This window comes from Schistocerca piceifrons, chromosome 6 (genome assembly GCF_021461385.2).
Source record: "Schistocerca piceifrons isolate TAMUIC-IGC-003096 chromosome 6, iqSchPice1.1, whole genome shotgun sequence".
NCBI classification, from domain to species: Eukaryota; Metazoa; Arthropoda; class Insecta; order Orthoptera; family Acrididae; genus Schistocerca; species Schistocerca piceifrons.
The window spans coordinates 428,189,229-428,214,761 of NC_060143.1; positions in this window are offsets into that span (position 1 = coordinate 428,189,229).

Sequence of the window (25,533 nt, forward strand, 5' to 3'; positions counted from 1 at the left end):
AAGCCACCCAGTCTATAGCCTCTTCAAATGGCTACCATGACGAGTCTGTCAGTTCGATACATAAAAAAATCCTCATAAAAAAGAAAAAAACTCGATTTTTAAAAATTACTTGCAGGATTATATGTAACACACCATAATACTTACCAATACAAATCAGGATATTACAGATCTTAAATTAAATTTTCCCTGAGACATTTAAGTCTCTAATTTATCTACGATATCGTTGGAAGCTGAAGAAGTGAATTAGAATTTGTGTTGCAGATGGGGATGCAACCCGGGTCTTCTTGCTTATTAGGCAGATATGCTGACATTTACCACACCACAGTATTATGCTCGAGACAGCTGCACGAATTACCCAAGTCAAATACCCTCCCCAACACAAACTCCAATTCACATCTCCCCTTATATTGTCACTAATCTCGTCACTAATTAGCTTAGGTTCGTGTATATAATGCTGTGGTGGTGTAATGGTCAGCATATCTGCCTAGTAACCAAGAAAACCAGTGTTCGAGTCCCGGTTGCCACACAAATTTTAATTCATAACTTCAGCTTCCAACGTTACTATAAATGAGGATATGTTTGGTAAGCATGCATATCACACAGTACTTTACCATTGCTGAATTTACGAAGAAATAGGTAGACCGACTGAGCTCAACTATCATTCAACAAGCTTACTTTATTCCCAAAATCGTGGCCAGGTTTATAGGCGTAAAGAACAGATTTTTTTCGATAAATTTAAAACTGCTGGCGTATATTGTATTACATGTGACATCTTCCCAATGAGACATATAGGCGAATCGGGTAGAAGTTTTGAAGTGAGATCCAATGAGCACCTGAGCCTGGGAAGTTCGAAACCGGGCTTAAGTTCGCACCTGGCAGAACAGTGTCATGCTGTCTCTAGCTGGTCCTGGAATCCCCACGTCTGACACAGGGGAAACACAGGCAACACATGAAATATTCTTGAGGAAGTAGAGATTACGCGTTCCCTTAAAAATTTCCCTGAATACAGCCTCAGTTGTCAAGCTGAGCTTAGATATCGTGATTTATTAGCAAATTTCGACTGAACAAGCATTTAACAACTGCTTATGCCGATGGTTAGTTGAGTTCTGTTTCTATTTGTTCTATTAGCATTTTTCCCACGTATCACCCTGTTTCGGTGATTAGGTACGTCAGGGGATAGAATTTATCTATTTTCATTCAACTCTTTAGGTCAGATTGTGTATAATAACCGATTTTTCCTGGTTTCGTTTTGTTTGGTATTTATTTTTTAATTTAATTACTTTACCTTGTGAGTTTCTCATCATTTTACTGGATTTTAAACGAACACGATTCCTGTAAAGCGCATCACACTAGTCTAGAGCCTTTTTTTGTTTTAATAAATTGTCGTTTTATGGTAGTTTTACTATCTAATATCTTGAATATCTACGGTCTTGAATATCTACCATCTTAAACTATTTTACAACCAGAGGTTGAAAATACCGCTACAGGTCTAAGATTCTTTTATTTAGGACGCGACCGGTTTCTGCCTCTTATACGCCCATCTTGAGGTGTCTTAACTTGGTGCTGTGACTCCGTGCGCCGAGGTATTTTATATTTGACGTCCACCTCTTAGCAAATAATTGCGGACTATGAACGCTGGATCATCCCATTCTGTTCTCTCGATCAGACAAGGACTTGATTTTGTGAGTGTGATCTTTATGTATATCTTTTCATTTTAACTACTGTTCTTGCCTTACATGAGATTTCTCTATTAATTTGTACAGTCTGCTTCTAATGATGCAGCTAAAATGCTGCGAAACAGGTAGTGATTATAAATGAAGTGCTTACAACTAAAACGGTCTTATCTCAAAAATATAAATCCAGGCTGTTGCTGCCATGACTACAAAGTCTCTTTAATAATGTGATTTCCGCTGGGATACTATTGGTATTATAGTAGTGACATTGTATAATTCCTTGCGAAATTTCCAATGACGTCATAGTGGCTTTCCTATCCATCAGGCGAGAGGTAAATACTGGGATGGTTGCAGCAACAATACCATGATAGCCTGCATGACAGGTTTATTCAATTAGTTTTACGTTCCCACTCTAATAATTAACATAATTACTGACATTAACTCTCTGACCTTCCTTTCGTTTTGATTGAAAAAGAAACAGGCACCTCACCACACTAAAAATTTGTGAGACTGTCAATATTTTAATCACTTCAGTCATTGATCTATCAGCGTGTTCTAGAAAAAGAAAGAAGAATAGAAAAATTAGGAGTCGACATACAGCGGACGATGGCGTCATTAGAGGCGGAGCCCAAGCTCGGAATAGCTAACACTTGGTTCAAGAATCATAAAAGAAGGTTGTATACCTGGAAGAATCCTGGAGATACTAAAAGGTATCAGATAGATTACATAATGGTAAGACAGAGATTTAGGAACCAGGTTTTAAATTGTAAGACATTTCCAAGGGCAGATGTGGATTCTGACCACAATCTATTGGTTATGACCTGTAGATTGAATCTGAAGAAACTGCAAAAAGGTGGGAATTTAAGGAGATGGGACCTGGATAAACTGAAAGAACCAGAGGTTGTAGAGAGTTTGAGGGAGAGCATAAGGGAACAATTGACAGGAATGGGGGAAAGAAATACAGTAGAAGAAGAATGGGTAGCTCTGAGGGATGAAGTAGTGAAGGCAGCAGACGATCAAGTAGGTAAAAAAACGAGGGCTAATAGAAATCCTTGGGTAACAGAAGAAATATTGAATTTAATTGATGAAAGGAGAAAATATGAAAATGCAGTAAATGAAGCAGGGAAAAAGGAATACAAACGTCTCAAAAATGAGATCGACAGCAAGTGCAAAATGGCTAAGCAGGGATGGCTAGAGGACAAATGTAAGGATGTAGAGGCTTGTCTCACTAGGGGTAAGATAGATACTGCCTACAGGAAAATTAAAGAGACCTTTGGAGAGAAGATAACCACTTGTATGAATATCAAGAGCTCAGATGGCAACCCAGTTCTAAGCAAAGAAGGGAAAGCAGAAAGGTGGAAGGAGTATATAGAGGGTTTATACAAGGGCGATGTACTTGAGGACAATATTATGGAAATGGAAGAGGATGTAGATGAAGAGGAAATGGGAGATAAGATACTGCGTGAAGAATTTGACAGAGCACTGAAAGACCTGAGTCGAAACAAAGCCCCGGGAATAGACAACATTCCATTAGAACTACTGATGGCCTTGGGAGAGCCAGTCATGGCAAAACTCTACCATCTGGTGAGCAAGATGTATGAGACAGGCGAAATACCCTCAGACTTCAAGAAGAATATAATAATTCCAATCCCAAAGAAAGCAGGTGTTGACAGATGTGAAAATTACCGAACTATCAGCTTAATAAGTCACAGCTGCAAAATACTAACACGAATTCTTTACAGACGAATGGAAAAACTGGTAGAAGCGGACCTCGGGGAAGATCAGTTTGGATTCCGTAGAAATGTTGGAACACGTGAGGCAATACTAACCTTACGACTTATCTTAGAAGAAAGATTAAGAAAAGGCAAACCTACGTTTCTAGCATTTGTAGACTTAGAGAAAGCTTTTGACAATGTTAACTGGAATACTCTCTTTCAAATTCTGAAGATGGCAGGGGTAAAATACAGGGAGCGAAAGGCTATTTACAATTTGTACAGAAACCAGATGGCAGTTATAAGAGTCGAGGGGCATGAAAGGGAAGCAGTGGTTGGGAAAGGAGTGAGACAGGGTTGTAGCCTGTCCCCGATGTTATTCAATCTGTATATTGAGCAAGCAGTAAAGGAAACAAAAGAAAAATTCGGAGTAGGTGTTAAAATTCGTGGAGAAGAAGTAAAAACTTTGAGGTTCGCCGTTGAAATTGTAATTCTGTCAGAGACAGCAAAGGACTTGGAAGAACAGTTGAACGGAATGGACAGTGTCTTGAAAGGAGGATATAAGATGAACATCAACAAAAGCAAAACAAGGATAATGGAATGTAGTCAAATTAAATCGGGTGATGCTGAGGGAAATAGATTAGGAAATGAGACACTTAAAGTAGTAAAGGAATTTTGCTATTTAGGGAGTAAAATAACTGATGATGGTCGAAGTAGAGAGGATATAAAATGTAGACTGGCAATGGCAAGGAAATCGTTTCTGAAGAAGAGAAATTTGTTAACATCGAGTATAGATTTAAGTGTCAGGAAGTCGTTTCTGAAAATATTTGTATGGAGTGTAGCCATGTATGGAAGTGAAACATGGACGATAACTAGTTTGGACAAGAAGAGAATAGAAGCTTTCGAAATGTGGTGCTACAGAAGAATGCTGAAGATAAGGTGGGTAGATCACGTAACTAATGAGGAGGTATTGAATAGGATTGGGGAGAAGAGAAGTTTGTGGCACAACTTGACTAGAAGAAGGGATCGGTTGGTAGGACATGTTTTGAGGCATCAAGGGATCACAAATTTAGCATTGGAGGGCAGCGTGGAGGGTAAAAATCGTAGAGGGAGACCAAGAGATCAATACACTAAGCAGATTCAGAAGGATGTAGGTTGCAGTAGGTACTGGGAGATGAAGAAGCTTGCGCAGGACAGAGTAGCATGGAGAGCTGCATCAAACCAGTCTCAGGACTGAAGACCACAACAACCCAAGCTCGGAAGGGGCAAGGATGCGGAGGGATCTATGGAAAACGTAAATCTAGACGCCAGGTGGGATTCTGAACCACTTTCTATTGCAGTACCTCGTTCGGTAGGGAAGTGAAGATATCTAAGGGTGATATCGTTAATGGATACGTTAAATTGGCCTAGACATTCATCGCAAAATCATGAAGTTAAAGCTTTTCTTTAGTTCCTGCAAGTATCCCTCATGCGATTGTGGTATAGTTGCAGCGATAAAAAGATTTTACGAAATTCTTCCTGAACCTCTCTTCCAATCATTGTCTTTTGTTCGTACTTCAAAGATTACTAAACGAATCTGTGGAAATTGTATTCGTAAACTCCTGAAGAAATGTTGTTTCTTCATCAACATGATGAATGTTAATTTAGTAATCTATATGTAAGTCGCCGCAAAACATGGTTTCTGAAATGACTGCATATTACAAAAACAAAATACATTTCGATAACCCAAAAAATGAACTGATTCAGAACATTGATAGTAGAATACTAACATGAGACCGATTAAGAAGTTAGCTGTAGTGATTTGGGATTCCTATTACACGAAATGTGGATAGACGGCCTGCACTGAGAAATCAAACGCGCCAAATTGAATATACTAATACTCGTACATGCCTGTCTCCACTGTAACAACAACCAACTATTTTATATATACATTTCGTTGAACTTCTTATGGTAACCTAGCCTGTGAACAGAGTTTGGACAACAATAATTCTTTTCCTGCTCACGTAAAGCCCTCCTAACAAGGAACATTGTTTCCCAATATAAATTTATTGATTGAATTTCACATTTTAAAGCATTAAAAAGTATTAAAAACAAATGAAAATAAAAACGTTTTCTGTGCTTAATTATTCTGTCAGGTACAAGCTTTAAAAACTTAGCGTGAATGTGTTTGGCACCGTGATCATAACAGCCTGTCAATCACCCATTGTGCTTTTCGTAATGAAGCTTTACTGTATATGTCACGTTTGTTGCCATTCATCGTTTCAGACGTGGTTTACTACACATGCTATGAAATGAACAGTGAACCTTAAGGGGCTCCGGAAAGGCTCAAAATCATGAAAAGTTCAATTTTTACTTTTTTGCGTTTTCTGAATCTGCAGACTATTACCTTTTAATAGATACATAATTTATTCAATTCCGAAGACTACAACTATTTTTAAATTTTTTTTGAAATGTGTTCTACATGGGCGTGAGCCACTGTGACGCTGCTAAACTGCTGTCAAATGGTGTTATTATTAACGTCCGTGTTCATCAGGTACATTTTAGTGATGTGAGATAAAGTATGTGTTGTGGCTAACCTGTGATGGTTCAACATATATCGCTGGTGTGATTGTCGATTGTTTCATGTTTATTTACTCTGTCGTTATCTCGAAAATATTCGTAATTAATTCTGTTTCTTGAGTCTCTGTTTTGTTGAAGTATAATAACGAGTAAAAGTAATTAGAAATCCTCTGAAGGCTTTTAAGAAAAGGAGAAATGTTGGAAAGCCAAAGTTATATGTTATTACTGTAAACAATAAAGACGATAACCAAGTGAGTGCACCTAACCTCTCAAGTACACCTGCCCATAGCAATCAAAGTGGGAAAGAAAATACTTCACAGAAGAAGCTTGGTTCAATGAGTGAAAACTATGAATGTTTTATGGGCGAATCGGATGTGAATGAAATATTTGATATGTCGGTTCTCAAAGGAATTTTTTCAAACTGTGTAAGATGTATTCATTGTAGTGAAGTTGGTCTGGAACTCTCCATAATAAAGCACGTAGGACTTGCTAGTGAAATACAACTGAAATGTGATAAGTGTTCATATATGACCACCTTTTGGAACAGTGTTGCAGTAACTGCAACTGAAGAAAATGGTAGCAAAATCTACGAACACAACAACGAGCGATGCTTGCTTTAGACAAGGAACGCCTTCGGGCTGCAGACAGGGCTGTAAAGAGTCTAGAAATACAAGCAAGAGTAAACAGGAGGAGGAACAAGAGGAAGCTGGAGGAGGAGTTTGCAGAGGATGAAGACAATCCATCCTATGGAGCTGGAATGCACTAAAAAGTTAATCCAATCTTTGTCGCTCGATTCCCAAAACTTTTATTTTCTCATACTAATTACATGTTTTCTAAGGATCTTCCAAACATATTTGTTTCAAACTTTCAGTAAATGTTACACAGTACCTTCTGCATAATTTAACACAGCCTTTATCCAAAAAACTGTATATTTTTGAATATATAAATAAAAAATTGCAAAAAAATGTTGTGAATTTTCATTACAATTGAAAAAAAATCATCTTTAATAACTCAACTAAAATTTTGTAAAATCCCTGTGTTAAGTTGTAGGGCTACAACTTAATTCCAATAAATAATCTGTAGAAAGTTCAACTTCCTACCTCAAATACTTTGTGAGGAAAGATGTAATTTATAAGCGTTATTTTAACATTGCAAGTATAGGGCGTTCCGGAGCCCCTTAAAGTATTATGCAAGACTGAAACAAAAAGTTGGTAATTACATGAATTTGTCTACAGTTTAGGGATTACAAGGCCGTTGTAGCGCTCTACTGGATGCTACTTGTGGTAATAGGAACTTCGTACTTCGTGTTTAACTGTGTTTTATGAAACTCTAAAGAGAAATTTACGATCGTGTGCATCTTGCTATAGCTTCAAGTTATGCTCCTTCCAAACAGATGAGTGAAAGACGTCACTTCGTGGTTAGGCAGAGCTTTCCGCTCTTGATCCCACAACCGATATTGAAAATTGCAAAATTTTGCAACAACATATTTTTGATATGCAGATTTTCCTTCTTTGGCGCCTATCAAATCAAAATGTCATGCAATTTTGAATACAACGGCCGCACAGGATTAGCCGAGCGGTCTAAGGCGCTGTAGTCATGGACTGTGCGGCTGGTCCCGGCGGAGGTTCGAGTCCTCCCTCGGGTATGGGTGTGTGTGTTTGTCCTTAGGATAATTTAGGTTAAGTAGTGTGTAAGGTTAGTGACTGATGACCTTAGCAGTTAAGTCCCATAAGATTTCACACGCATTTGAACATTTTGTTTAGAATACAACTAACGAATTATGTTATTTCAAATGGCAGACAGCGTTTTCCTAACCTATCAAAAATAAGAGCAGTCATCTCATTACAGCGTAAATGTGATATCACAGTAGCATGTACTTATTTAAATGACTCAGCATTAAATTATCTAGTATATAACAGTGTTACCTCTATTTATTGAAGTCTTAATAAAGTTTTAGATATAGTTTGTAATTGTTCTCTGAGTAATAAACTTGATTCCACATTATTCAAATAAATAGAGCAAACTGGGAAACATTGATTTTAATGTAAAAATCAGGGACAAAAATATATAAAGAAAAACTAACTTTTGTTGTGAAATTCTCAGAAATTCGTGATTAGTGGCGCTGTAAGGACTCAGAAGTTGGCTCTAAATTAAAGACAGACTTATATTTGATCCATTATATTGGGACATCTGGGTTAAATTTCTGTGAGATGGATGTGTACTATCGGATAGCAATCAATGTCATTCATTCAGATAAAACGGCAGTGCAATCAGATCGCAGAAAGTCGATTAATTTTTGTAGCATAGATTTTGGGTGGAGTGGGGTTCGGTTGGTCAGACAAAAAATTTCATTGAGCACAATTATATGTTAGTTGACAATTACAAAATGGTAATAGAACTTAATATGTGGCCCAGTTATAATAACTGAAGCCAGGGCATAAGGACAACTCAACAAAAGAATAAAATTCGTTCAGGATACTGCTAACAAAATGTAAAGTAAATATTGCTATTTAGTGCTCAAATTAGGACCAATGAAAAACAGCAAAAAAGTTCGCAGTATACGGTTCAAAATGGTTCAAATGGCTCTAAGCACTATGGGACTCAACATCTGAGGTCTTAAGTCCCGTAGACTTAGAACTACTTAAACCTAACTAAGCTAAGGACATCATACACATCCATGTCCGAGGCAGGATTCGAACCTGCGACCGCAGCAGCAGCGCGATTCCAGACTGAAGCGCCTAGAACCGCTCTGCCACAGCGGCCGGCTCAGTATACCGGCAGTTGGCCAAAATAACCACAATCACAAATGAAAATATCTTCCACACATAACCACTTAGTACAAGAAATAAATCAGAGAAACGGTACTCCGATTTAGTTTGGATTTCTTACAATTACAATCAAACTAAATTTAAACTGTTGAAATGATGTATGAACTGAACTTCAAATATGTACTACGTTTAATAAGCCCAAAATGTGTATTAGCTTAAATAAAAGTACATAAGAAAGTGGCTGGCTGCTGTATTTCTTAAAATAATAACTCCAAGTCTTCTAACCACTACCGCAACCAATTATTCCCTAAAGTAACGTTACCATCAAGCCACTAAAACACTACATATGAAAATTAAGCAATTGCAGTTCTCTGAAGAATTTCGTATAGAGTTTTGGTTATGCTCACAATGCAATAATAACAAGGTCAATGTTGTGCTCGCTTTGAGAAAGCAGCGGCACGCACAGTATGTCAGCAATCACAACAACTGTGCACAAGGACGTTCTGGTGGCATCTGACTTAGAATTCATTAGACTCAATGCGCAACTGGTGCCCTATGCTTCACTATAGTCTGCATCACTCAGCTGATCAATATACAGCTGTTGTTCTCTAAAGCTCACTATTAGAACTTCTCTTGTAATCTAAAAGCTGCTGCCTGCGTCTTCTTCGGGATCACTGTCGTCTCGCCCGGGAAATTATAGCAACTAACCTGAGCAACAACTGGCTTGTTGGAGTCCACACTCAGTGAACACTCCCCGCGTCGACCATTAGTGAAGTCCCAACCGCAGCCCCTCGGCACACCAGCTGGGGAAAAAGCTTCGTGTTGTTACTGACTGTTCCTTTTCGTTCTCCGCCTGTCTCAGTCGTAGTGGTGCTCACGCTGATCGCTTCCTCCGATGGCACACCACGTGATAAGCTGCTAAATCTATGCTCTGGTCATGGGTGAAACGCACATGCCACTTGACAAAGCAGAATCTCCCGCACCCAAAATTGTTCTCTCCTCCCTCCATCCCTAGCTGACCGAAGCAGGGACCCAAACAATAATATAATAAACAAAGTAAACAACTTGTGGCCATATCACGAGGCGACATATCAAACTTCCTAACTTATGGGTCACACGCGGTTGTAGGTAGTGATATATGCGCCCTGCATCCTCTTGTGGTAACGTCGTTAATTGCAATGGTGACCAAGACAACGAACCGAGTAAGTTCAAAATGTCTCTTACAGTTTCCCTAGACCTTTGCCATTAGCTTCAGCTCCAATTTATCCACTTCCCAAAAGTCTTTACGTACACTTGGTCCAGCAGTCTAAATTGATTAGGGTGTCTTCTCAGGCTGTAATCCTGAGCTCCATGCTCATCGACTGCCAATATATTCTTCTGGACATCACACCATTTCTACCTGATATCTTTAGGGGATATCATACAGTACAGCAAATTTTTGAATGACCAAAAGTTAGCCAGTGAGGCATTAGTTCTAAATGGGCATTCATTAATCATTAAAGAGTTCCATTCCAATGAGTGGTGCGAATGATCCTCCTTCAGATTACGGTTCACTCTCTCCTTGAAACATGGGTTTGGGTAACATGGAGTGGTGCTAGGATACTGATTCCCTGACCAAAAGCTAACCCCTTCCATAGCCTGAATGTGAATGCCAGGACATTATCAGAAACTAACACCTGACAAGGAACCAATTACGAAAACACATTCAACCAGTGTATCAGAGATTGTATGGACGCCAGTCTACTAAAAACAATGAAGATAACCTTGAGAAGTAATTCACAAATAAAAGTCACGAGACGTTACTTGTTCACCGCCCGCAACCTTATGGACAGTCCCCAAAATATACATATAATTTCTCCAGGGGACTTTCATTTGAAGCTAGCACATTGCTCTTACTATACTGTCGCGCCTGCTAATGGAAAAAGTTTTGCGTGCCTGCACCATTGTCCTAATATCTAAGCTCACACTCTTCCATAAAAATTCCTCGCGTACCTTGGCACGTGCTTTATAAAGAAACAAATCTCCTCCTAGAGGCTGGTGATAACAGGTGAATAACATAGGTACAACTCCTGTGGGCATCGCTATCCAGAGCCAATTACCACTCATAGTACCACACTATAGCGTACCATTCCCCATGGAGTGCGGCTAAATCACCACCCGGCTTTCTCTTCCTTTTGATGCCCTCGAGGACTTATCCTATTCCTGATATTTTGCAGTACCCTTGGCCAAAGTTGGAAAATCCTCCAAAATATTGTTGGTCACCTGTCACTTATTATCCTGATCCAGACCACTCGCCTAATTTTCTCCAGACGCCCTTTAAACACGTGACTCAGCCCCTCTGCAATAACATTATCAGTCCCACTTACGTATATGTTATCAAACTGAAAAGCCAAAATTGGCGTAGTCCACCTGACAGTACAGCCTGTGTGTCTCAGCCACACCAGCCTCCCAACTCGGAGCCTGATCCTCTGTACCTAATAAAGCTTGCATAGTGTATGGAGAACCCGACTCTTACAAGGGAGGAAATAATCGCCAGTGCTGGCCGTAGTGGCCGAGCGGTTCTAGGCGCTTCAGTCTGGAAACGCGCGACCGCTACGGTCGCAGTTTCGAATCCTGCCTCGGGCATGGATGTATGTGATGTCCTTATGTTAGTTAGGTTTAAGTAGTTCTAAGTTCTAGGGGACTGATGATCTCAGAAGTTAAGTCGCATAGTGCTCAGAGCCATTTGAACCATAACCGCCAGTGCCCCAAGGTTACAAACATTCAGCTTGAGTGTTGTTAGCCCCTTAAGGAATGCGAAGCTTGCCATATCCTACCTGAAACAACACAGCCGTTAAACCAGCCTTAGAAGCGTTAGTCTGTACAATGAGCAGTTTATCAAAGTGCGGTATTGCTGGGATATGCTTATCAAGGCTGAAATGTTATTTCATTAGTGGCGGCAGGAATTCACGCAAGGGCCAAGTCCCAGGTTCAACATAACTTTCGGTTGATAACATCTAGATTTATTTCGTGAAAAGATTAAAAATTTTGCTTTAAAATGGAATGAAGCGAAAAGCTAGTTAACAACAACCAATAATCACAGAGCGTCAGAAAGGCTTAGAATTTAAAATTTTCTCTTAAAAAATTTACACTAAGATCAAAACCAGTAACCACCAAGCATCAGAGGGCTTCGAAATTGGCTTCAAATTTTTGAGCATTACAACAAGGTCAGAATCAATACAAAGGTCCAGAGGGCTTAGAAACATTCCCTTTAAAAACTTAAAAAACGCTTTAACAGAGATACATCACGATATTTTATAATTCTTCCATAACAATTCAGAGAGTAAATGCCCTGCTTCAGAACAACTAGGCCGTGGTGACGGCTACCAGGAAATCAGCAAACGTAAAAACAATGACAACAAGTAGGCCTGTAGCGGCTTAAACTTTTGGTAAATTGGAACTGAAGTTTCTGATGAGATTATCTCAAAAACTATACACCGGGTAAAAATAGTGTGTAAGACAAGTTCGTAAGCTCAAAGGGGGACATCAAATGATACTACAAGTGATTCCCAGCCCCCGCCCCTTAGGTGGTGCGGGGGGCTACTTTTAAATCTTAAATGGAAACCCCTATTTTTTTATTGCAGATTTAAACCATTGGCAGATGGCGCTGAAATCGAGAAACATTAAAATTGGGAAAGGGCTCCGATTTACTTAGAATGATCCGAGAAGGAGACATCAAATCGATACAAAATGTGCACCAATTCTTTCATCACGCCAAATGAAGCTATTTTGTTGCAAAACGTATCCTACCCGCCACAGTTTTTGATGGAGAGAGGCGGAATGGTATTAAAATCGCTTTAGGGATCTCTTCACAATTGCATTACTCACCCGACTGTGGCGCTACCGTGGCCAAACTGCGAACTATGGCTCAGTATAAAGGTGAATGCAATGCGATCAGACGTCACTTCACTTTCAGATTGTGAACCGGGAACATCAACTGACGAAAGTAAATTATCCTTTAGCGAAACATGGCTCACTATCCTCCTACAGAGACTGTTGATATGGTGTTAATTTTAGGTGAATGCCATAACAATTACGATGTAGCTGCGCAACTGAATGCGGATAGTTTCCCAAGGACATGATACCCAAGCGAAAACATTATTCCAAATTGCACTCAACGAGTTCGAAATGTATACACGCTCCGTCCACCTCGTCATCGCGAATACAATGAAAATGACGCTCGTACCCTTACCGTTCTCGCCTGTGTTCAACTGGATCCCGAAAGTAGTAGTCCTGCGATTCAGACACAGACTGGAATACCGAAATCAACTGTTTTGAAGATTTTGAAGGCACATAAATATCATGTGTATCATATCACACTGACGCAGGCGTGAACGCCGAAAGATATGCAAATACGCGTGCATTTCTGCCAATGGGCCTTGGAAATGATAAGAGGTGACAATGATTTTTTAGATACGTTATGTTCACCAATGAAACCACATTCAAAAAATGTTGTTGTTGTTGTGGTCTTCAGTCCTGAGACTGGTTTGATGCAGCTCTCCATGCTACTCTATCCTGTGCAAGCTTCTTCATCTCCCAGCACCTACTGCAATCTACATCCTTCTGAATCTGCTTAGTGTATTGATCTCTTGGTCTCCCTCTACGATTTTTACCCTCCACGCTGCCCTCCAATACCAAATTGGTGATCACTTGATGCCTCAGAATATGTCCAACCAACCGATCCCTTCTTCTAGTCAAGTTGTGCCACAAACTTCTCTTCTCCCCAATCCTATTCAATACCTCCTCATTAGTTACGTGATCTACCCACCTTATCTTCAGCATTCTTCTGTAGCACCACATTTCGAAAGCTTCTATTCTCTTCTTGTCCAAACTGGTTATCGTCCATGTTTCACTTCCATACATGGCTACACTCCATACAAATACTTTCAGAAACGACTTCCTGACACTTAAATCTATACTCGATGTTAACAAACTTCTCTTCTTCAGAAACGATTTCCTTGCCATTGCCAGTCCACATTTTATATCCTCTCTACTTCGACCATCATCAGTTATTTTACTCCATAAATAGCAAAACAACTTTACTACTTTAAGTGTCTCATTTCCTAATCTAATCCCCTCAGCATCACCCGATTTAATTTGGCTACATTCCATTATCCTCGTTTTGCTTTTGTTGATGTTCACCTTATATCCTCCTTTCAAGACACTGTACATTCCGTTCAACTGCTCTTCCAAGTCCTTTGCTGTCTCTGACAGAATTACAATGTCATCGGCGAACCTCAAAGTTTTTATTTCTTCTCCATCGATTTTAATACCTACTCCTAATTTTTCTTTTGTTTCCTTTACTGCTTGCTCAATATACAGGTTGAATAACATCGGGGAGAGGCTAAAAACCTGTCTCACTCCTTTCCCAACCACTCCTTCCCTTTCATGCCCCTCGACTCTTATAACTGCCATCTGGTTTCTGTACAAATTGTAAATAGCCTTTCGCTCCCTGTATTTTACCCCTACCACCTTCAGAATTTGAAAGAGAGTATGCCAGTTAACGTTGTCAAAAGCTTTCTCTAAGTCTACAAATGCTAGAAACGTAGGTTGGCCTTTTCTTAATCTTTCTTCTAAGATAAGTCGTAAGGTTAGCATTGCCTCACGTGTTCCAACATTTCTACGGAATCCAAACTGATCTTCCCGAGGTCCGCTTCTACCAGTTTTTCCATTCGTCTGTAAAGAATTCGCGTTAGCATTTTGCAGCTGTGACTTATTAAACTGATAGTTCGGTAATTTTCACATCTGTCAACACCTGCTTTCTTTGGGATTGGAATTATTATATTCTTCTTGAAGTCTGTGGGTATTTCGCCTGTCTCATACATCTTGCTCACCAGATAGTAGAGTTTTGTCATGACTGGCTCTCCCAAGGCTATTAGTAGCTCTAATGGAATGTTGTCTACTCCCAGGGCCTTGTTTCGACTCAGGTCTTTCAGTGCTCTGTCAAACTCTTCACGCAGTATCTTATCTGCCATTTCATCTTCATCTACATCCTCTTCCATTTCCATAATATTGTCCTCACGTACATCGCCCTTGTATAAACCCTCTATATACTCCTTCCACCTTTCTGCCTTCAAAAAATATGGTGAATTAAATCGTCACGATTGCCATTACTGCTCCCCTGTCAATCCAAACTGGCATAGACCCGTCGACAACCAACACAGATGGTCGATAATGATCTGGTGTGGTACTTTAAACGGTTACTTGATAGGACCGTATTTTTTTTGACCAAAATGATACTGGGGAATGATATTTACAACTACTCCGTTATGATTAGTTGGAGATAATGGAAGATGTCGACTTAGAAACTAGGCAACGAATGTGGTTTCAACAGGACGGACAAGCTCCCCATTATGCTAAAAATGTGCTGAACGTTTTAAATTTACGGTATCCTGGTCGGTGGATAGGACGCGGCTGACCAATTCAGTGGCCTCCACGTTCACCAGACCTAATATCTCCTGATTTTTTCTTGTGGGGTTATTAAAAAAGTATTGTTTATGAAAGACAGCCCACAGTCCGAAACGATATGGAGCAACGCATTCTAAGAGCGTGTGCAGCCATAACTCGGGATGTGCTGCTCAAAACTGAGGAAAAATTTCGCAGACGATTGACTTTATGCATTGAAGCAAATGGGGATAGTTTTGAACAATTTCTTCGTGGCTAATTTCATTAATTAAGCAACCCAAATTGTGAGATGCAAGGGGATTCACACTAATGAAGCACCCCATGGGCGCCGGCCGCTGTGGTCTAGCGGTTCTAGGCGCTCAGTCCGGAGCCGCGCGACTGCTACGGTCGCAGGTTCGAATCCTGCCTCGGGTATGGATGTGTGTGATGTCCTTAGGTTAGTTAGGTTTAAGTAGTTCTAAGTTCTAGGGGACTGATGACCATAGATGTTAAGTCCCATAGTGCTCAGAGACATTTGAACCCCATGGGTACATTTTTCTACTATGTCCTTTTCGTTGGTCCTGGGTAACGCCGAAAGTAGGATACAGTACATTTTGTACAAAAATAGGCCGGCCGGTGTGATCGTGCGGTTCTAAGCGCTTCAGTTTGGAACCGCGTGACCGCTACGGTTGCAGGTTCGAATCCTGCCTTGGGCATGGATGTGTGTGATGTCTATAGGTTAGTTAGGTTTAAGTAGTTCTAAGTTGTAGGGGACTGATGACCTCAGAAGTTAAGTCCCATAGTGCTCAGAGCCATTTTTTTTACAAAAATAGCTTATTTTGGCATAACGAAGGAATTGATGTGTCTTTCTCAGCTAATTCTAAGTAAATCAGAGTTCTTCCCCAATTTTACTTTTCTCAATTTCAGCGCCATCTGTCAATGGTTTAAAAAAATGTTTAAGACAAAATTTGATAACTTTTTTACGGAGAATCCGAATCTGCAATAAAAAATGGGTGTATCAATTTGCAGTCAGTGCAATGTGTACAAATGCGGAGATAGCAGATGCCCATTTGATGTATGAATTAGCACGGCGCAATAGCCGTGGCGCGGTACGTTTGTATCGAGATAGATTTGCAGAACGAAGGTGTCCCGACAGGATGACGTTCGAAGCAATTGATCGGCGTCTTAGGGAGCACGGAACATTCCAGCCTATGACTCGCGACTGGGGAAGACCTAGAACGACGAGGACACCTGCAATGGACGAGGCAATTCTTCGTGCAGTTGACGAAAACCCTAATGTCAGCGTCAGAGAAGTTGCTGCTGTTCAAAGGTAACGTTGTCCACGTCACTGTATGGAGAGTGCTACTGGAGAACCAGTTGTTTCCGTACCATGTACAGCGTTTGCAGGCACTATCAGCAGCTGTTTGGCCTCCACGGGTACACTTCTGCGAATGGTTCATCCAACAATGTGTCAATCCTCATTTCAGTGCAAATGTTCTCTTTACGGATGAGGCTTCATTCCAACGTAATCAAATTGTAAATTTTCACAATCAACATGTGTGGGCTGAGGAGAATCCGCACGCAATTGTGCAATCACGTCATCAACACAGATTTTCTGTGAACGTTTGGGCAGGCATTGTTGGTCATGTCTTGATTGGGCCCCACGTTCTTCCACCTACGCTCAATGGAGCACGTTATCATGATTTCATACGGGATACTCTACCTGTGCTGCTAGAATATGTGCCTTTACAAGTACGACACAACATGTGGTTCATGCACGATAGAGCTCCTGCACATTTCAGCCGAAGTGTTCGTACGCTTCTCAACAACAGATTCGGTGACCGATGGATTGGTAGAGGCGGACCAATTCCATGGCCTCCACGCTCTCCTGATCTCAACCCTCCTGACTTTCATTTATGGGGGCATTTGAAAGCTCTTGTCTACGCAACCCCGGTACCAAATATAGAGACTCTTCGTGCTCGTATTGTCGACGGCTGTGATACAATACGCCATTCTCCAAGGCTGCATCAGCGCATCAAGGATTCCATGCGACGGAGGGTGGATGCATGTATCCTCGCTAACGGATGACATTTTGAACATTTCCTGTAACAAAGTGTTTGAAGTCACGCTGGTAAGTTCTGTTGCTGTGTGTTTCCGTTCCATAATTAATGTGATTTAAAGATAAGTAATAAAATGAGCTCTAACATGGAAAGTAAGCGTTTCCCGACACATGTCCACATAACATATTTTCTTTCTTTGTGTGTGAGGAATGTTTCTTGAAAGTATAGCCGTACCCTTTTGTAGCACCCTATAAGAATTTTTCTGAGTCATCAGTCTCCTCACGGGTTTGATGCGCCCCGCTACGAATTCCTCTCCTGTGTCAAACTCTTCCTTTCAGAGTAGCACCCAGTGCTCTCAGTTATGTGCTCAGTTATGTACTCTAATCTCTATATTTCCCTACAATTCTTACGTTCTATCACCCTCGAGTATCGCCATATCGTCGAAGATATTCCCTAATGCCTGACATATTCTACCATCCTGTCCCTCTCTCTTGTCAGTGTTTTCCTTATGTTCCTTTGTTGCCCCTCCTCCTCTTATCAGTCTACTTTATTTTCATCATTCTTCTCCACAATCATATCTCATATATATAACATACCGGGTAAAGTTCCTTCTCAGAGTGAGGTAATACCGACTACCTGCATCAGGGCCCTATGCTATGAAAGTTATAGTGAGGCGAAGTTGTAGACAGTAGTACTGCTTCCCTCTAGTCAAAATGATGGAAATTTTAACCACCGCAGGCTGTCAGTTTATTCCTTAAAATCAGCATGCATTGAAATTACGTTACTGCTCAGTTTTAACCTTGGCCGTTATCAAATGCCTGTGATACAATACCAAAAGTACAGTAAATAGGTAAGACACATCAACGGATAATTGTATGCTTGCGAAAGTTGTTGTGTAAATTACTTAAATGCGCCACTCCTCACTAGCCATAAACAAAACATCAAAAAATTCACGCAGAGACTGAGATATACGTGCAGCTTATAAAGAAGTCAGTACAAATGTTAGATGAGCAGGCAGACTTGCAGAATAGAAGACTTTTAGAGAGTTTTAATCGTATACTACGAGCTACGTGAATTAGGTAATTAGAGTTTCTGATCTTATCGCCATGAAATCTTGTTAGTGGTTGTAAGGTAGTATTGTATATAAACACAGAAGTGGATTTGTAATTTTACTAATGCTGATATTCATTAGTTTTAATACGTCATTATAGAAAAGCGAACTTTTACTACAGTAACGAGGGACGGTAATGTTGTGCCACTTTATGATTTGTCTAATGACAGGTATGGGGGCTATTTCAGCAACGGTATATAAAACTGAGACAAGTTTTAAGAAGACGTAATAAGACCACGTAACATCATTACAGCAGTAATGGACATTTTATTATGCCTGTAATGACTACAAGTATTGTGGAAGTCCATCATGTAAGAAGTTTAATAAGAATTAACGACAAGAGCACACAATAGTGGTTAATGACTGCAGCTGCGCAAAATGACAGGTCTTAGTATGCTCTTCGATTTGTGCATGTTCCTCATGGTTTGTGACAGTTATATGTATGCATGCTGATCGGATGCTCAAGGGCCAGTAAGCAGCCTGTCAGTAAGGGTTTTTGCCTACATGATGCGTTTTGTAAGTTGTTCTTGTCTGATTGCTACGTGTAAGACTATACCTGTGAATTCGACATTTGTGTGTATGGGGACCTGTCTGTCCTCAAATAACATGCAACAAACATTTTTTAAATGAGGCACACACATTACCAATTTCACGCACGTAATTTAAACATCAATTGTAATACGCAAGCGTAATCCTATGTTTTGCCTATTTACTATACTTTTGGTATTACAGCGCAGACATTTGATAATGGCATAATGGCGAAACTGAACAATAATGTAATTTATATACATGGCACATTAAACGAATAAAACTGTCAGCCTGAGTTGGTTAAAATGGTTCCATCACTCAGAAATACATTCACGCTTGGACCCGTACAGAAAGAAATTAGTGTTCTCCTCCCGTTTGAATGGTGAGTGGTTTCAGGAGAGTACGTAGGCTGGGTTTCACACAAAGGCGTCACTGTTCATGTCTTACATCAAGGTCAAGTGTAATTCATCGTGTTCCACGACAGTAACTCGAACTAACTCCTTATCCCACTCGCGATACACTTTCACTGCACAGACCCTTGACAAACATCGCTGTTTTACTGGGCCTTGATTCTAAAGGCCATTCCCGTCCCTTTCAGCAATTCGAATAAATCAATACCTTTACACAGTTACATCACCATATTACATCGCTTGAAATGCCACAACAGTTATGAGTCTCTGACGGCATGTTTGTAAGCTTGTCGCCAACAGTATCACTGTCCAAGCCCCCCCCCTCCCCACCCCGCTTCCGCTAATAAGTGGAGGCAAAAGAAGGGGAGGCCGTATCCTAAGGCCTTGGAAACATACTAGCTACAGCCGTGAAACAAGCAGTCAGCATGAACATCGATCAATCCAACTTTATCATGGGGGTGCAGGAGGACAAAAAGGTCCGTAGGACCGTCATGGGAATGAGTGGCCTCCTGTTTTAATCATTACTTCTGAACTTCAGATTTACAAACAAACAGGGAAACTAACACTAAGCACAAAAATTTGGTGGAAAGAGTGCACTAGTATCCAGTATCAGGTTTAACATGTGATAAAGTACCCGTTAAAAATAAAAGTTCCAACATGATATCAAGGAGTCCACCATGTGGTTGAGAACAGCAAGATACAGAAAATACTACCAGAAAGGCGCAACAGAGGAACATGGCTGCGGTTGACGTAGATTATTTATCTTTCGCGAATGGCAAACGTCATTGTTGTGTCCATCTGCATTGGCCGACATGATATGTTCACGTATATTTGGTGGAGCGAATTTTATTTAACAAGAGAGGATTTGTCTTCTCCGACTAGTGTTTTAGTAAAAAAGTAAGAATTAATCACTTCACAAAAACAATTATTTCTTGGATAAGGAATTAATAGTATGAAAAAGGAAGTCTTTTCTTAAATAAAACCATTATTAGTAGTGAGGCCAAAGACATAAATGAAGTCAGTCATTCCTTGGAAGAGCAATATTCTCTGATGGTGAAGGCCTTTAGGAAGAAAGAAATCCGGCTATTAAATATCACAAACTAGTAAATTCACAATGCATTACGTTAGCCACAGTCATAATTAACATTTTGTACACTAAGACAAAGTACCAGTGAAAGTGTCAGAAGGATAGTTCAGTTTCAAAGATTTAGAGCTAGCGAGGTTGTGCAGCGGTTAGCACAATGGACTCGCATTCGGGAGGACGACAGTTACAATCCGCATCCGGCAATTCAGGATTCATTTTTCTGTGATTTCCCTAAACCGCTGCACGCAGGTTCCGTGGCTATTTCCCTTCCAAGCCTTACGGCCTTCCGAGCTGCTGTTCCACCTCTGCTGAAATGGATGTCGACGGGACGTTAAACTCTAAACTTTTTTTTTTTTTTTTGGAAGTTTTAGTATGATTAAACACAAGCAAGTCCGGAGTAGAAACAGAATAAATCTTACAAGTCCACTAGCTGATTAGTGACGTGAAAAATGGCGTCGTCTTTGCGGTGGTGTTCCGAAGTGAGTTCCTGACTGATGGAATGCGACTGCATTCGGTGCCTCACCCAGGAAGCCCAGTCGGACTGTACTGCTCGTCGTGGTTCAAACGTCTAAATGCCCTGCTACCAGGATATTCTAGGCACTACTATCAGTCATGTGGCCCGTGGAATAGAATAAGAGACACGCGGGATTAGCCGAGTCGTCTAGGGCGCTGCAGTCACGGACTGTGCGGCTGGTCCCGGCGGAGGTTCGAGTCCTCCCTCAGGCATGGGTGTGTGTGTTTGTCCTTAGAATAATTTAGGTTAAGTAGTGTGTAAGCTCAGGGACTCATGACTTAGCCGTTAAGTCCCATAAGATTTCACACAAGCCGGCCGTGGTGGCCGAGCGGTTCTAGGCGTTCAGTCTGGAACCGCGCGACTGCTACGGTCGCAGGTTCGAATCCTGCCTCGGGCATGGATGTAGTGATGTCCTTAGGTTAGTTAGGTTTAAGTAGTTCTAAGTTCTAGGGGACTGATGACCACAGATGTTGAGTCCCATAGTGCTCAGAGCCATTTGAACTATTTCACACAAAATGGACCATTTGAACAAAAGAAAAAGTCCGTGGGGCCAGCGACCTCACTCGGCGCCTGTGATTAGGTCTGATGCCCGGTTGTTTTGTGGCCTAGTTACGTCTGCCTGGGAGAAGGCTGTTAACGGCTTCCCTCTGGTGTAATGTTGCATGCTGGTTGGGTAGGCGCAAGGCCTGCCTACAGTAGTCGTACTCGATTTTCAAAGATTCTCAAAACAGCTGTAAGTGTGTAAGGTTCTAGAGCCAGTACATGACTACGGTCGCCATCACAGCGTCTACCACGAGGTCATCCGTAATGGCCTTCGACTACGCTGGCGCTTCGTTACGGCTGCTGCAGGAGGCTGAGTGAGCCTGCTGGGATGTGTTGGAAACTCGGTTCTACCAAGAAGATAGCAGTCTGTCGGGGTAGGAACTATTTTCTGTAGCCACTCTAAACGACCCTTTCTCCTAAAGCTACGTCCATATTTACAAGTTCTGAGAGAACTATCCATATCTGTTGGAATAACAATTGGAATAAAAATTCGCGATTATTGGAGCAAGTTTCATTCTTTGCCAAACATTACCTGTCTGGTCCTAACAGCGAACTACCTCCCAGGAACGTACTGCTGCGCTTCTGACACCCTCCTTCAAACCAAGGACCTAATGGCCACCGCCATCTCCGTGACCACTGATAATTACAGTTTGAAAGAAGTTCAAATAAAATTAATCGGAAACGGTTTTTCACCGCTTTTCTACCTCCCGCAAACAATATGTACACGCCTCTTCAGTTCGAAAGATAAACAATCATAGATCGTGAAGAATTATATCTGTAAGATCATCTGCTGCGAGTCAGTCTGCACTAGGTCCAGAGAACACCATAAAAATTCGTGATTATGGAAGCAAGTTTCATTCTTTGCCAAACATTGCATAAATGAAAATCAGAACTATATCATAGATACGGAAGATCTCCATGTAGAGGGAAAGGGTGCTAAGCTCACTCAATTTAAGAGATTAGGAAACAGATGTGTGCATCTCCACATTTATTACTGAATGAACCAACTCAGCTATTCACTTCTTTTACTTAATACTGAAACCACTACATAGTATAGCCTTCATTCATATAACAAAATTCTATTCCAGTGGATAGCTGTACTCCAATGTCTCTTTAGTCATAGTTATTCGAAGTGCTGTCGTAACGAATTCTGTAAATATTTTTGGTCATAGTTATTGTAAATGCTGCTGCAATGAATTTTTTTAAAATTCATACGTAATTGTCAAAACCGTCAACTGAGATACCTTTTACAGCTTAATCCAGGAATCGATAGTTTAAAAAATGTACATGTTTACGTGGTTCTCATCTATGGGATCAGTTTATGTCGTAGAAAATGCGTTTGTAGCCAGAAACCTACTTCATACAGTACCGGTGCTAATAAAGTTTGTGAAACCGGCTAAAAAGTGTTTACTTTAGTCAACACAATACTGTATATAATTTTACACCAAGAACCCGCAGTTGAATCACTTATAATTATAAAATTACTGTTTACGTTAGTTAATACTATTAAAATGAACTTCATGCCAAGTTACTGCTGAACAGAGGGAATGGTGATATGCAATACCCGTCTCAATCTCGGGGCTCCACAGAAAATCTGGAGACAAGGTTTTAATATTTTTATTTTAAATAATAATTCCCTTAAGTAATTTAATGTAGGACCACAGTCTCTTACGGATTTCTAGCGGCCAGTGCTCTTAGTTGCCCCAATAGTGAATAACATTGCCAGATCTACTTCACTCATCATTGCTGGTACTCTCACCAGCAATTAGCATGAAGTAACAAATTGATCAATCATAGCTGAGCGTCGAAGGGAAATTACCTAAACGCCGACACTCCAATGCTAATGACACATTTTTACGTTCGAGATAACTATAATGTGATCTTTGTAACTGATCGCTGCAAGCGACAGAAGGGCGCATTTTCGTAGGCGGCGAAAATTTAACAACCGAGATATCCGACTTCCCGATTAAAAGGAAATTCATGTTAATCTTGAAACACGTTTTTATTGAAAATTAAGGACGAAAACATTTGCTAACGCGATAACGATATAAGCTTAATATTATCCCACGTCGCACGCAGACAGTAAAACGCCTTTACAGACAGTAAAATCGCCCTCGCTGCCGCAGATATAGCGGTCGTACCGTCATGTTTACGGCCTTGTCGTAAAATCCATCAGGATTCTGTTCCGCCAGAGGGCACAGCCTCCGAAACCACTGGCTTTACGTCGAAACCAAATGAAGGACCAAACACGTCTATATTTCAGTTTACCGCAGTCTGTCTGCTTCGGCATATTTAATTGTGTGCTGCGTACTTGTTATTGTGGTCGCCAGTCCAAAGACTGGTTTGATGCAGCCCACTACGCTATTCTATTCCTTTGTATGTGTCTTCGTCTCTACGTAAACACTGCAGCTCACAATCATTCGAACATGTTTAGTGTATTCATGCCTTTGCTACCTCAACAACTTTTACCGACCGCACTCCTTTCTATTACGATATTGACGCTAAAGCTTCACGATGAGTCCTATGAACTACTCCCTTCTGCTGGTAAACTTGCGCCAGAAATTTATTTTATCCCCATATCGATTGAGTACCTCCTCATGAGTTAGTGGAACTATTAGTTAATCGGTCTACCCGACATGTTTTCAACACTCTTCTGAAGCACCACATTTTGAAATTTTCTATTCCCTTTTTGTCTCAGAACATATTTCCTAACATTTAAATATCTCCTTTTCAGAAATGCTTTTCTTGCTATCAGCAGTCTAGATTTTATATGCCCTCTACTTCACACGCAGTCAGTTATTTTGCTGCCCGAGTACCACAAATCGTCAACTATTTCCATTGTCTAATGAGCTGATTTAATTCGACTACATCCCATTACACTAGTCTTATCTTTGTTTCTGTTCACCTTTTAATGACTTTTTAAGGCATTACTGATTCCGTTCAAGTGCTCTTCATTGTCCTTTGCCGTTTCTGTGAGATTTACATGTCATCGGCAATCCACATATTTTTATTTCTTCTCTCTCAAGTTTAATTCTCTTTTCATATTTCTTCTTGGTTCCTCCGAATCTTGCCCAATGTATAGGTGTTTCATACCTCCTTATTCAAATATTTACAGTGAAAGTCAAACTTCAAGGATAACTATAAAAGTATTCCGATGTCTGCCGGCTGGGTGGCCGTCCGGTTCTAGGCGCTACAGTCTGGAACCGCGTGACCGCTACGGTCGCAGGTTCGAATCCTGCCTCGGGCATGGATGGGTGTGATGTTCTTAGGTTAGTTAGGTTTAAGTAGTTCTAAGTTCTAGGGGACTGATGACCTTAGAAGTGAAGTCCCACAGTGCTCAGAGCCATTTGAACCATTCCGATGTCTATCTACCCCGCAAAACGCCGATGCTGCTATGGGTAGATCTGTTTCCGTCAATTGGAGTGATTGGATTAAATTTATTAAACTGTGATTATTAGCGATACGGGATAGTAATGTTATACACAACGCCACATTGAATTTTCATTAGGGCGTCAGTGTTAGACATAACAAGATTCCAAAGCTCCACGCAACAAATGTTTCATGATACCGTTTCTACTTGTGCTTCCTTCATTATTTTAAAATCTTCGGGTGTTGATCTTCGCTTAAGGTTAAAAGTCTGAAACCAGTAGCTTACTTCTGACACTAATTCATACAGCCATATGGAGAATCACCATTACGTTCTCTAGCTTTACAATCAAAAGAAGTTCCACAACGTCAATAAATATAGCTCAGCAAGAAAACCAGTTGGTTCAATTAACAATAAAGCTACAAATCATCGTTCCGCATATATACTAAACCACGTTCCGTCCGAACAGGCCTCAGAACGTCCAACCGTACCGACCGACCGCCATGTCATCCTCGGACGACGTCATTGGATGCGGATATAGAGGGACATGTGGTCAGCACACCGCTCTTCCGGCTGTTGTCAGTTTTTATGACCTCAGCCTCTACTTTTGACTCAAGTAGTTCCTCTACTGGTCACACAAGGACCAAGACAGCCCTGTTTCCAACAGGGCACGGCAGACCTGAACGATCACCCATCCAAATGTACCCAAGCCCGACAGCGCATCTGACAGAAACCGGCGTTACCACTGCAGCAAGGCCTTGGCTTCGGCATATACACTTCT